This window comes from Leucopleurus acutus, assembly GCF_964270905.1.
Source record: "Leucopleurus acutus genome assembly, chromosome: 18".
NCBI lineage: Eukaryota > Metazoa > Chordata > Mammalia > Artiodactyla > Delphinidae > Leucopleurus > Leucopleurus acutus.
In genome coordinates this window covers 5,349,156-5,364,290 of record NC_139160.1, presented here as the reverse complement: position 1 = coordinate 5,364,290, position 15,135 = coordinate 5,349,156, and the positions used below count along the sequence as shown (strand labels likewise).

Genomic DNA, 15,135 nt, shown 5'->3' with positions numbered 1-15,135 from the left:
AATAAATAGCAATATAGAAGCATGCAGGAAGGACAAAAAGAGAGACTGCTCGTAAGGAATCCACACATATTAAAAAAAAATAATGTTCCCCCTCAAATCACTTTATTGAAAGAATGCAAATTTCAGAAATCCAAATTCCTCTAGTTATTTTCATGTGTTCCTGTTATAATTTTCATCGTGTCTATGAATTTCATATAACCATCTTTATACTTTTAGACATCTGTTAGTGATATATTATTAAACACACAGACCCTGATTCAGAGTGACAGGTCTTGGTCATGATCTTCAGCCCACAGAAAACCAACAAGCAACATTTCTTCCTCGTTTCTAGGGTTAGAGTCTTGAAATGCACCTACAGTGTTATGATAGCTGCTCTCGGGTGGACACGTGGCCAGGACGGAGAACCACAAGGCCAAATGACCACACAATCGGGCCGTCGCAAGCTGTTCAGGGAGCAGATTTTTAGATGGGCTTGGATTGCTGCACAAAGCTGGGCGCTACGTTCGCAAGTGTAAAGCCAGACAAAACAGGCAGCAAAGCTGCTCCCTTGGCGGGAACTTTTAGTTTGCCGCCACCTCACACCTCTATCTCGGAGAAACTACTGCCTGGATTCGAGTCTCTGAATGTTTTAGACAGAAAAAATGAAAGCATGCTTTGCTCATGTCCAGACAGGCCGGTCGTCTACAACAGGGCTGGGGGGAGGGCAGTAGGCCTGGTATCGAGGCGTCTGTGCGCGGCCCCAGCCTGCAGCGAAGATGCCGCTCAGGTGGCAGCGGCCTCGCCCCTCCCCCTGCGGCCTGGCCCACGGATCAAAGGACCGGACTCTCGCCACGGCCCTCAGGACCCACCGCCCAAGCGCCACGAGCCGCAGGAGCGCGCCGCGGGCGCCGGGGCGCAGGGGTCGCGTCGCTCCCGGCCTCGGACGCCGCGCCGGCTCCTCGCCCGACGGGGAAAGGCCGCGCTCGTCTCCGGGCGGCCTGGCGCCTCCCGAGGTGGAAGCGCAGCGAGGCCCCCGTGGCAGCCGCGCCAACCTGGCGGGAAGCCCGGGGGGGCCGCCGCCGTCTGCGCCCCGGAAGTCGCGCCTCGAGATCCCGGGCACGTTCCTTTTCCTCTTCGGAGCAGCTTGGTTTCCACAGCTGCTTTTGTCATCACGGTTAAACGTACTCTGAGTTTTTCAACGGCGTGCCCCGCTATGGGCGGCGGAGGTGCCGGGAACCGGGCCGCGGTGAGGAGCGCGGCGACGGCTTCCACGTCGGGCTTGAGCGCCGCGGGCGGTGGCGGCGGCGGCCGCCGGGCCGGAGGGAGGGACTTGACTTTGAAGGGGAGGCGGGAGGTCGGCGCGCTCAGCCCACTCCCTGCCGCCCCTCCCGCGGCCGAGCTTGCGCGAGGTGCCCGGCAGGCGGCGCTGCTGCTCCGGCGGAGCGTTCGGGTCCCCGACTGTCCGAGGACGGGAGAGCCGGAACCAGCGGGGCGGGGGGCGGGGAGCGGCAGGGGCAACCGGCGGAGGCGCCGCAGGAGCGGCCCCAGGGAGAGCCTGCGGCCCTCGGCTGCTTCTCCCTCTTCCCCGCCGAGGGTGCAGGGCCGGGGTCCACGGCAGCAGGTGTCGCCTGGCCCAGCGGGTGCGAACAAGCCCACCCCTTTGCGCCTCTCCCGGCCGCGCTCTGGCACTTTCGACCTCAGCCGCCTCCCTCCATCGCCATCAGGCGCGGCCTAACCTGCGGAGAGGCCACGTCCCCCGGAGCCGGGGGCCCGGTGGGTGCCCACCGCCCTCGCACCTCGTGTCGCCGACAGACGTCTCCCTGGCCTGCCCCTCACCAGACTCCAGCTGTCGTCCAGCTGAAACGATTAGTGGCGGTTTGAGGGCTGATCCCCAACCTGGGCCCAATTTGCGCGTGGGGGAGGGGAGAGGGCGGAATCACTCTTAATCTCGCCTCACGGCTAAATAATTTACTCAAGGTTTTCTCTTCCTGCCAGTTCCCTTCCCTGCACCCCTGCCCTTGGCTTCCTGCTTTGTGAAGCCCCAGGGAGAGAAGGGCCAAGTCTTAATAAAAGTTAATATTAATAGTGGTGGAGGCGCCGGCAGGTGCTTCTCCACACCTCATCTCCCCCTCTCGCCCCGCCCTCCTCCTCCAAGCCCGGCCCCCTTCTCTGGGTTTCCTTTGAATATTGGAGATGAGCCTTGCGCTTGGGGGGACCATTTCGGAAGTAAGGGCGCTGGAGTGAGAAGCCTCGGTCCACGTGTTCTGTAAACCACATCCTCCTGCAGTTGCCGTGAGTGCGGAAGGTGGCAAAGGTCGGGCGTGCACACGGTGCGCGGGTGCCGCTGCAGAGCACGGGGTCAGATAAGCGCGCAGGGGGAGTTGGCAGGTTGGACAGGAAAGATACCCGCAGGAAGGGGACGGGCTGAGCAAACTCGCGGGGGGGGGGGGGGTTTGTGTTGGGGGGAGGGGCACAAAAATCAAAAAAGCAACAAACCAATACTGTAAAAAGAATACCTAGTAACGCCAAGGACCTGTTGCCAAGGACCTGTTTTCCTAACGCGGGGGCAAAGGACTCAAATAGGTTGTCCTTCCCATAGCAAAGCCTGGTCTGGTTTAAGTTTTTATGAACGCACGTTGAGGCCTTCCACGGAACAATTCCTTCCAACAAGTTTGAACAATGCAGAGGGGTGGAAAAAGTTAAAATTTGCCCCTTCTTTCAATCCCATCCCTCTGGGGTACCAGTGTTAACACCCCGGTCCATATCATCCCAAGAATTTTTTGTGCTTAGACAAACGTGTATCACTTATCTTGTTCTTCCTTTTGTCTCTCCTTAAAAAAGAATGAAGTCATACTTTTCGTTGTGACTTGCTTTTATCAGTTAATAATATATCATGGCCATTTCCCCAGGTTATTATATATAAATCCAACTGAATTTTTTTTTTAAATCCAACTGACTTTTTTTTTTTTTTTTTTTTTTACGGTACGTGGGCCTCTCACTGTTGTGGCCTCTCCCGTTGTGGAGCACAGGCTCCGGACGCGCAGGCTCAGCGGCCATGGCTCACGGGCCCAGCCGCTCCGCGGCATGTGGGATCTTCCCGGACCAGGGCACGAACCCGTGTCCCCTGCATCGGCAGGCGGACTCTCAACCACTGCGCCACCAGGGAAGCCCCAACTGACTTTTTAACGGCCACTGCATTTTATAAATTTGGGTATACCAGAATTTTATTCATTTACTCAACAATTTCTTTGAATGTTTATTATGTTCTAGGTGCTGGGAAAACAGCATTAAGATCACAGATAAAAATCCTTGTTCTTGGGAAGCTTACATTTTAGTGGGTAGAAACTGAAAAGAAACACATTTATTCAACTGCTTTTCTACTACTGGTGGATTTTCACGTTGCTGTCAGCATTTTGCTATCATAAGTGGTCCAAAGGTAAGCATCGTTTTACATATATCCTTTTGTATCTTATTTTATTTTATTTTATTTTTGCGGTACGAGGGCCTCTCACTGTTGTGGCCTCTCCCGTTGCGGAGCACAGGCTCCGGATGCGCAGGTTCAGCGGCCATGGCTCACGGCCGTAGCCGCTCCGTGGCATGTGGGATCTTCCCGGACTGGGGCACGAACCCGTGTCCCCTGCCCCAGCAGGCGGACTCTCAACCACTGCCCCACCAGGGAAGCCCCTCTTTGTATTTGTAAAGGATAGATAACTCAAATAGGAAATCCTAGGTGAAAGAAAATGCTCAATTTAAAACTTTTTTTTCACCTTTAAACTGTAATAAATATAGTCATTGCTTTCCAAAAAGGTTTATCAATTAACAGTACCGCACTGGTGCCTATAATGAGCTCCCCTTTCTCCATGGCCTCTTTGCACTAGAGGTTATTGCTTAAATTTTTGTTAATTTGATGGACAGAAAATGGTAACTAACTTAATTTTATATTCCATGATGTACTAAGCAGGTTGAGCATATTTTCATATTTTTTGGCATTTGCATTTTTTGTGATCTGCTTGAGTCTATTATTTTCTAGTAAACAGAAGGAAAGGAACCAGAGGGTTTACACATCCCAGGCCTTGTGCTTGATTCTTTAACTTATTTCATTTAATCTTTGCAAAAACCAATCTCTAACCCTATGAGATGGATTATGACCCATGCCTTTCTGATGTCGAACACCATGCTATTTCAACCGTGGTTGTGTCTGCTCTCTGAATGTCGTAGACTTTCTAAGTGTAAAGGCAAAGTAAGAATTATAAGGAGAATAGTAGAGAGCTATCAGAATCGTCATCTTCAAAATTGAAAAGCAAATTAAAAATGACAAAACAGCCTTTGCTACCAAAATGTCAGAGGATTATTTTCCTTAATATATAAAAAAATTCAATGCAAAATGACAGGACAAATACCAGACTTCTAATGAAATATCATCAAATAACATAACACTTTTAAAAATCCAATACTCAATCTGGTGACGGTTTGATAGCTTTTAAAAATCCAATACTCAATCTGGTGACGGATGATAAACAGGCACCTCCTATACTGATGAAACTGTAAATTAATATATTTTTGAATGGCAATTCGGCAATATTTTAGAAGTCTTAAAATATACTCATTAAGTTTAGTAATTTCACATCTAGAACTAATCTAAGGAAATAATCAGAAGTAGGGAGTTGGAAATAAGTCTCTGATATTAATATTTTGGGTAACTAAGTTATGGTATACCCATTCAGTAGAATATCACATAACCGTTAAAGCTGCTATTTTCAGAGTGTTTGATGATCTGAAGAATACTTATTCCTTTTGTCTCGTAAAGAATATATACCGTATGATGCAAAAGAATATACATGTACAGCATGATCTTTTGCATCTAGGTATCTATATATTTATGTATCTAGGCTGAAAAATGGCCCTCTGAAAGACATCGATAGCCTAATCCCTGGAAGCTGTGACTGTTACCTTGCATGGCAAAAAAACCAAACAAGCCAAAAAAAGGGACATAAAAATCAAAACCAAACCAAAACACCAAAAAACAAAAAAGCAACAATCCCACCCCAAACTGTTGTTACAGATATGATTAAATTAAGGATCTTGAAATGGAGAGATTACCCTGGCTTATTCATGTAGGCCCTAAATGCTACCACAAGTGTCTTTATAAGAGAGAGGCAGAGGTAGATTTCACACACACACACACACACACACACACACACACACGAAAGTGATACGAAGGAGCAGTGAGAGATTTGATGTTGGCTGGAGTGATGCAGCCACAAGCCAAGAAATGCCGGCAGCCACCAGAAGCTGGAAGAAGCAAGGATGAGCTATTCTCCCACAGTCTCCAGTGTGGCTCTGCTCACATCCTGATTTCAGCCCAGTTTTGGACTCTGGCCTGAAAACTGTGAGAGAACGAATTTATTGTTTTAAGCCAGCAAATTTGTGATAATTGGTGACAGCGCCCACAGGAAACTAATCTGGTGGTGTTTCTGTTGCTGTATAACAGCTCCACACTCAGTGTCATACAACAGGCACGTCATTATGTCCATGGGTTCTGTGGGTCAGGAGCCTGGACAGGGTACAAGAAGAATGGCTTGTGTCCACTCCACAATGTCTGGACCCTCAGGAAGACTTGAGTGGCCAGGGCAGAAATCATCTAGAGGTTTCTTTAGTTTTAATTTTAAAATTTTATTTCATTGAAAGATTTTATTTATTTTTTTGGCTGCACCTCACAGCTTGTGGGATCTTAGTTCCCCGACCAGAGATTGAACCTGGGCCACTGCAGTGAAAGCGCCAAGCCCTAGCCACTGGACCGCCGGGGAGTTCCCCAGAGGTTTGTTTATTCACGTATCTGGTGCCTAAGCTGAAAGGAGCCCAAAGCTGGGATCATTGTGGATTGTTAACCAGAGCTCCCCTTCGGTGTGGCTCGAGCCTGCTCCCAGCACGGGGGCCTCAGGGTGGTCAGACTTTTTACGTTGTGGTTCAGAGCTCTGCAGATTTGTGTTGCCAGTGAGCAGGTGGGCAGCTCTATGGCCTCTTGTGGTCAGCCTTCAGAAGTCACAGTGTCATTTTTACCACCACTTAATCTATTGATTGAAGCGTTTACAAACCCTCTCAGATTCAAGAGGAAGGGAATAAATCCACCTCTCCATGGGAGAATTTGTCAAAGAATTTGCAGCCATATTTTAAAACTGCCACAGTTAGTTCCATGCCCACAAATTATTTACATTCTCCATGTCCAAGTTCTCTCCTCCTCAAGTTTTATGTTACTTACTAAGGCATTGGGCTTGGGCTTAGGCGACAGGGTCTCCTAATGTAAATCAGGTCCAGGTGGATGTTAGGCACCTTGACTTAAGCTCTCTGGGCATGGTTCTGCTTGGTCTGTAAACTGATGAATTAAAGAGACAAGTTTTCTGCCACTCCTCCCCCAAATAAACCCAACATACAACAGTAGGACGAGTATAGGATGACTGCTAAGATACTCCTGTTCCAAAGTGGAGAAAACAGAAATGCATAGCAGTCATTGGTTTATATTAATTTTGAAATCCATCCCAGTATGTGATGTTCGCTTGTTGATTAGGACTCTGTCCTGCCTCCCGGGAGTGACTGTCTGGGACTTTCCCCTCTGTCCTGTGGGTCTCTTTCTCCTCTCTCCTGTGGGTCTTTGTTCCCATTCTCTGAATCATCCTCCCTTTCCCCATAAAAAGTAGCCAATGATTGTAAATTTTTTCAGTCTGCCTTCTGCCTAAGTTTGGGCAGCCAGAGACCTCATTTCATTTTTTTGTTTGTTTTGTTTTTTAAAATATTTATTTATTTACTTATTCATTTATTTATTTGGCTGTGCCGGGTCTTAGTTGCGGCATGCGGGATCTTCGTTACTGCGTGTGGGACCTTCGTTGCGGCATGCAGGATCTTTTAGTTGTGGCATGTGGAATCTTTAGTTGCAGCATGCAAAATCTTCAGTTGCAGCATGCGAACTCTTAGTTGCAGCACGCATGTGGGATCTAGTTCCCTGACCAAGGATCAAACCCAGGCCCCCTGCATTGGGAGCGCAGGGTCAGCCACTGGACTACAAGGGAAGTCCCTCATTTCATTTTGTACCACCTCTGTTCCTCTCTATTCAAGCTGATATAATTCCCTCAAAATCTCTGTGGATTTCTCATATCGCCATTTATAAAAAACGTGCTCCGTTAGATAAAGTCACCCACTGAGATTCCTCGTCTACCCTGAGCCCCATGTGGCTGTCGTGTAGCAATGCCTTTAGAGCCTTAGAAGCCCTGCTGTTTAACAGAGGTCGCTTGTGAGGTTTTCCCTGCAATTCTTAGAAGGCAGAAGAGGTCCAGAATGTGCCGTCTCAACATGTGCCACTTTGGCCTGGGCCGTAGGCAGCTGAGCGTCAGCAGATCCAGGGAGAGTTCTCTGCCCTTCCCTCTCCTGCCTAAAAGTAGGGCATAAAACTCCCTTTGTGAAGGGATCCTCCCTCTCCTGTACCGGGAAGTGGAGAGCAACTTCTGTCACTGGAGGTGGAGAGTCAGCACAACGATGAGCCTGCACAGACACACCTTTTACTAAAGTGACCGTCATCGGCCTTTCGTTTTCCTCATATATTTCCTAGCCGCTTCCCACATGTATCATTTCTCGAAGCCCAAACCTCCTTTCCTTTGTTAAAATGGTATACAAGGCCTTGAGTCTAGTTACTGCTTTGAGTTTCACTTCCTTTCTGTGAACTGCCATGCAGGTAAAATATTAATAAAATGTGTGTTCTTTTTCTCCTGTTCACCTGTCTCTTGTCAGTTAAATTGGAAGGCTCCCAGGTACTGAGCCTAAGAGGAAAAAAGTTGTCCATCCTGACAAGGCCTTTTGTCTAGTTGAGTTTATGAAGCAGCACCCCTACCTTTCTTCAGTGCTAACAAAGGGCTTTGAAGTCACGCCCTTGGCTTCATTTTTATTCTGAAAACACTTTTCTTTCTTTTTTTCTTTTTACTGTGTCCTGGATTTGATCTTTGCTCAGAGAATCCCTTGCTGGCTAAGTTCCAGCTGAGCCCTCTACATTTCCTCTTAATCCTCACTGATAACTGAACGGTGTATTCTTTTCACCCTTTCACATCCTCTGTAGGCAGCTAGAACAAGTTGATGGCCCCTTTAATACCCCATCCAGAAATCTCCTCAGCCAGATTACTGAGTTTATTAAGTACATTTCCTATTTTCCCTGGTATCCCAGGTGACAGCGTTCTGCCAGTACCTAGCATGTATCTCCTTTCCTTCAGCATCCAATAACATTTTCCTCACTTTGTTCAAACCCTCACCATCAGCTTTCCCAATGCCTGCCTGACTTCTCCCTGCCAGCCAGTCCCCAAACAAACACCACATTTTAGGCATTTTGATGGCAACAGCCCATTTCCAGGCACCAAATTCTGTCCTGTCATCTATGACTGTGTAGCAAACCACCTCAAACAACAGCTATTTCAATATGTTCATGGATTCTCTGGGGCGCAGGAGCTGTCTTTTCTCCACTGCCCGGAGCCTCAGCTGGGCAGTCCTGAATGGCTGGGGGCTTCTTCATTTACGTATCTGACACCTCATTTGACGTGACTCAGCTGGAGCTGTTAACTGGAACCTCTGCATGTGGCTTGGGCCTCCTCACAGCTTGACAGCCTCAAGGTCATCAAACATCTTACCTGGTGGCTTCGGCCTCCAAGAGCATGTGTTCCCAGCAAACAGTGAGGAGGCCACATGGCCTGTCATGACCCAACCACATGGAGTTACTTCCTCCATATTATATTGGTCAAAGCAGCCACAAGCCCATCCGGATTCAAGGAGGGAGGACATATATTCCACTTCTTGATGGGAAGACTGTGAAGATGTGGTCATGCTTTAGAATAGCCACAGGCACACACCTGTGTTTATATGTATATGTGCACAGACTGCAGACTGAAAGGAATCATACCGAACTATGAGTGATTAAGACCACTGCTGTGGTGTTAGGAGCAATTTTGGTTTTGTTTTTTCCTTTTTCTTAGACTCTTCTGTATTTTTCAGATTTTCTATAATTATATTTATTTTGTGATAAGCAATTATTTTATGTTTTACTATTTTATTATAACAAATTTCAAGAACATTAAAAAGAAACATAGTATAAGGAACTCCCATCACCCAGTTTTAATAACGATCAACTCATAGCCAATTTTGCTTTGTTCACATCTCCCCAATATACTGAAGAAAATGCAAAATATATAAATGCATCTCTAAATTTTAGAATATATCTTTAAAAAATATGAATACTTTTATCTTTATCATACCTTAAAAATAGCACTTCTGCACAGCAAAGGAATCCATCAGCAAGATGAAAAGGCAACCTACTGAGTGGGAGGAAAGATTTGTAAACCATATATCTGATAAGGGGTTAATATCCAAAAAATATAATATAGAACTCAATAGCAAGAAAACCCCATACAATCTGATTTTAAAAATTAGGCAAAGGAACTGAATACATATTTTTCCAGAGAAGACAGGCAGATGGCCAACAGGTACAAGAAAAGATGCTCTACATCATTAATCGTTAAGGAAGCCCAAACCACAATGAGATAATCACCTCACACCTGTCAGAATGGCTGTTATCAAGAAGACAAGAAATAACAAGTGTTGGTGAGGGTGTGGAGAAATGGGAACCCCCGTACACTGTTGGTGGGAATGTAAATTGGTGCAGCCACTATGGAAAAGAGTATGGAGGTTCCTCAAAAAATTAAAAATAGAACTACCACATGATCCAGCAATTCCACTTCTGGGTATTTAGCCAAAGAAATCAAAAACACTACCTTGAAAAGATACATGCACCCCCATGCTCACTGCAGCATTATTTACAATTTCCAAGATATAGGAGCAACCTAAGAGTCCATCAATGGATGAATGAATAAAGAAAATATGGTACATATATATAATGGAATATTATTTAGCCATGAAAAGAATTAAATATTGCCATTTGTGACAACATGGCTGGACCTTGCGGCATTATGCTAAGTGAAAAGGTCAGACAGAAAAAGACAAATACTGCATGATCTCTCTTACATGTGGAATCAAAAATAAAAAAGAACAAAAAACCAGACAGAGCTCACAGGTACAGAGAGCAGATTGGTGGTTGCCTGAAGTGGGGGTGGGGTGACAAAATGGGTGAAAGGAGTCAAAAGATACAAATTCCCAGCTATAAACTGAATGTCGTGGGGATGTAATGTACAGCGTGGCGATTACAGTTGATAACACTGCATATCTGAAAGTAGCTGGGAGAGTGGATCCTGGAAGATCTCATTACAAGAAAAACATTTTTTATAACTACGTGCGGTGATGGGTGTTAATTAGACTTATTGTGGTGATCATTTCGCAATATATACAAACATTGAATTATCGTGTTGTACACCTGAAGCTGATACAATGGTATTTCAATTATACCTCAATTTTAAAAACAGCAGTTCTTCTTTAATATCATCGAATATCTAGTCTGGGGCTTCCCTGGTGGCAGAGTGGTTAAGGATCCACCTGCCAATGCCGGGCACATGGGCGCGAGCCCTGGTCCGGAAACATCCCACGTGCCGCGGAGCAGCTAAGCCCATGCGCCACAACTACTGAGCCTGTGCTCTAGAGCCCGCGAGCCACAACTACTGAAGCCCACGCGCCTAGAGCCCGTGCTCCGCAACAAGAGAAGCCACCCCAATGAGAAGCCCGCGCACCGCAACGAAGAGTAGCCCTTGCTTGCCGCAACTAAAGAAAGCCTGGGCACAGCAATTAAGACCCAATTCAGCCAAAAATAAATAAATACATTTATTTAAAAAAATTATCTAGTCTGTGTTCAAAGTTACAATTGTCTCATAAATGACACAAATGTCCTGTAAATGTTTTTATTTTATAGTTTTGTTTTTTAAAAATGAGGTACAAAAAAAAGGTTCTCAAATTATGATCCATTGCTATATCTCTTACGGCTTCATTAATCGATAGTAGAGATTAACTCTTCAGTCTCTTGGGTTTTTTAATCTTACAATTTAGTTGTTGAAAAAAAACAGGTTTAGGGGACTTCCCTGGTGGTGCAGTGGTTAAGACTCTGTGCTCCCAATGCAGAGAGCCCAGGTTCCATCCCTGGTCGGGGAACTAGATCCCACATGCATGCCACAACTAAGAGTTTGCATGCCGCAACTAAGGAGCCTGCATGCCACAACTAAAACCTGGCTCAACCAAATAAAAACAAATAAATAAATATTAAGAAAAAAAGAAAACAGGTTTATTTGTCCCATGGAGAAGTCTATATTCTGGTTTGTTGATTATATCATCACAGTATATACTCATATTCATAAATATATAAATATCTTCTCCCTTTCTGAGATAAACGATAAATGGATGTATACTATACACACGAAGAGTTATTTTGAAAACATGATTGTAACTGTGGCTGAAAGGAGGAATCCAAGGAGGTCTCCTGAAATTTCGCCAGAAATTGTATTACAGAGGATCAGAGCATAAAAGTGGTAAATTAAATGAAAAGTATAAAGAAATCCATGGAGGATGTTGGCATCAGGGGAGGGAAAATAAAAAAGGAATCAAATGCATTGGGAAATTATACTCTAACAATGAAAAACCAGTAAGAGGCATAAAGGACAGGATGGGAAGAAGGGAGATGCTAGTTGCACTGAATTCATTGATGCATTCATTCCTTCAATGAGTCATTCCCTATTTACTGAGCACCTGTCCAGCACAGGGCTATATTTTATGTATTGTAGCACTCATAAAACTATTAGAGGAAAGTCAAAATGGAAAAAGGAAGTATGTGGAAAAGAGACATGGAAACTCTTTATATAGTTTCCTGGATGTTTGTTTGGCTTAGCATGTCCCAGAATTAGTTCAGAAGAAGTGGGATGCAGTCGGCTTTCTCAGATGATGGACCTTTGTCAGGGTTGATATGAGAGGTGTGACATCCATGCCTGGCAACCCTCAGGGGCAGAGCCTTCAGTTTTAGGACTTGAAAACTGACATTTGCAATGAACAAATTTAAGAAATTTTTGCAAACTTTATTAATTTATTTAAAAAATATATCTATTTTTTTCCACCCAAATGTGACACAGTTATTGTGAAAAATACAAACCATCAGAAACATAAATTATTAAAAGTGAAGATACCCAAACCACTAGTGTCTACTAAATTTTTCTAGATTCATATTATTCTTTTTCTCTACTTGCAAACATTTATAAATTTCTGAACTTCTTGACACAGAATAATTTCTTCCTTGGAAACTAGATAATGACAGCTAACATTTATTGAAAGAAGCTAAATAATTTGCCTCAGGTCACACAGCCAGTAAATGGTGGACCAAGGATTCAAACCCAGACAGTGCAGCTTTTAGAACACATGCCATAAGGGCTTTCTAGGGAAGTGATCTCCAATAGAAAGAGAATCCAAATCTCATATGCAATGTAAAATTTTTAGTAGCCATATTAAAAAGAAGTAAAAAGAAACAGCTGGAATTGATGTTAACATATTTTGTTTAACTCAATATATCCAAATTACTATCATTTTAACATGCAAACAATATGAAAATTATTAATGAGATATTTAACACTGTTTCACACGAAATCTAAATTTAATGTGCGTTTTGCACCTCCAGCACATATCAGTTTGGATTAGCCAGATTTCAACTGCTCAGCAGCCGTGTGCAGCCAGTGGCTACTGGACAATGCGGGCTGCGGAGTTTGAGTTGTTCATTCACAGATGTTGACTGTGGGCCCTCTATGTGTCATGCATCATGCTTGGTGCGGGGGAATCAGTGGTGAACGAAACACAGGGCTCACACTCTAGGGGAGGAAGCAGAGGAAAAGCAGTGAATAAATCAAGAAGTACACACCACAGGGAAGTCATGTGATTGAGATCATTGCTATGGAAAAAAGAGAAAGAGAGAGAGGGAGGGGGAGAGAGAGAGAGGAAGGAAGGAAGCAAGGAAGGGAAAAGAAAGGAAGGAAGGAAGAACGGAGGAAGGGAGGGAGGAAGAGACATGTAAAGAGTTACTAGGGGGCCTACTTTAGCTAGGGTGGCCAGGAGAGATGTTTTTGCAGAGGTGACATTGGAATAGAGACCTCGGTGACAAAAGGAGCAATAACAATGACAACAATAAAAGGCCAGTTCTTGCGGAAGGTGCTGCTCTGAGTGCTTTCCATACACTAACTCACTGTAGCTTCACAAAAACGGATTAGGCTGGGTCTATCATTCTCCCCATTTTCCAGATGAGGAGACTGAAGTGCAAGAGGTGAAGCAAATGGCCCAAGTTTACACAGCAACTGGGAAGGAGCCACTGAAGCAGACCTAAGGAAGAAGAGCTGTCCGGGCAGAAGAATTCACGTGAAGCCTCAGGGGGACAGTAGCAGGCCGACCAACGGCCCCAGACATCGCCAGGTCCTAATCCTGGAACCTGTGGATGTTGCCCTGCAGGGCGAAGGGACTTTGCAGATGGGGAAGTTCATCCTGGATCATCCGGTGGGCCCAGTGTCATCATGAAAGTGCTTATACATGGGGGGAAGAGGGAGATCGGGCATCACATACGTGATCCCTGTGGAAGCAGAGGTTGCTGTGATGGGTGGAAGGGCAGGAACCAAGGAGTGCAGTCCCTGCCGACAGTTTAGACTTCGACCTTAGAAGCGTAAGACGATAAACTTGTGTCGTTCAAAGCCACTAAGTTTGTAGTAATTTGACCGCAGCGATAGGAGCCACCCGTGCGTCTTTTCTCTGTGCTCTTTCTGGCCTCCAGTTCTTCCTGGCTCTTCTCTCTGCAGTGAACTCCCTCCCTTGGTCCCCTCTCTCCAGCTCGCCTCCTTCAAACTCTGCTAAGATTCCCCGGCATCCCCCAGGCTTGGTGTCCCCTTCCTCTGTATTCCTTGAACACTTCGCGTAAATCTGTGTTCAAGCACTAATCACACTGTATTATAATGTGCCCTTTCACTAGTCTGATTCTTGCTTTTGATTTGATGCTGGATTTCTTGAGAGTAGGGATCCTATATTTTGCCTTTTTCTATCCCCAGTAATTGGCGCAGGGTCTGGTAAAACTGTAAGCAGTTCATCCAAGTTTATGGAATAAAAAACAACAATTAAACAGAAAACTGCAATAAGGAATCACACCATACAAAGTCCCATAATAAAGGCGATTCGCTCCACAGTCCTGGGATTCTCCGGCCAGGGTCTAACAGGCACAAAAGAGTGGGACTGTGTTTTCCTGTCCCCACACCCTCACACCCCCGGAGCCGTCCCCTTCCCTCCCTGGGCAGTCTGACCTTGACCTGTCTGAGGCATCCTAAGTCCCACAGCTTCCCCAGTGCTGTGCACTCTGACCCCGGCCTATACTGGTTGTTGAGGCTAAGAGCTCAGCCAATGATGAATGAGGTGGAGAAGTGTTTAGGGCTTCTGAGGGCTGCCCCAGCCGTAACTTGATACATCTGTTGCACTTTCTGTAGGAAAAGCAACAATTTAGTCAATGTTCTTTTAAATCATGCCCATTTCTTCTAGACATAAAGTAAGGTTCAAATAAGAAAAAGATTTAAAAATCATCTGTAATCTCTCTACCCACAGTTAATCATTAATAACATTAAAAATAGTATTATTAATGTCAGAATGAGTACATTGCTAATTAATATGTAGAATGAAGAACATAAAGTGAAATGTAGAAGAATACCCAGTTCCACTCCCCAGAGTTAACTACTATGAATATTTGGTTATACTTTTGTCTAGCCTTCAAAAAAAAAAAAAACTATAAAGCAACTCAAAAAAAAACAGCAACAGTATTGTAAACAAATAATAAAAATTCCACAAAACCTACTAAGATGAATTCCATCTCTTTTAAAAAAAATCTTAGTCTTGTTTTTACAAATGGCTAAACTACTCTAGTGGCCGACGTGCTTGTAATTGTACAGGAGCTGTATGGTCTCTCAAACCCTCTCAGATACTCAGTGTACAGGATTGAGGAGTACTCTCGCAATATGTGTTTGGTCACCCATCGAATACCTGCATTTTATAAATGGTGAAAAGAGCACAGCTGAAAACGAGCTCTTAACCTGCCTTTACTAGTTACTGGCTGAACTAAGTAAAGAAACCTGGAGTCTTGAGTTTCTATTTCTGGTCTCTGTTCCTCATCCCTGAGGAACTGACAGC

General features: G+C 45.0%; 1 long non-coding RNA gene across 1 annotated transcript; it reads left to right on the top strand.

Annotated features, from left to right (window-relative positions):
* Positions 1-1,356: 1,356 nt before the first annotated feature.
* LOC309974652 lies at positions 1,357-14,875 on the top strand. The gene is made up of 3 exons (XR_014326894.1): positions 1,357-1,752; positions 3,250-3,415; positions 13,221-14,875. It is a non-coding gene; the product is annotated as an uncharacterized lncRNA (long non-coding RNA).
* Positions 14,876-15,135: the final 260 nt, after the last annotated feature.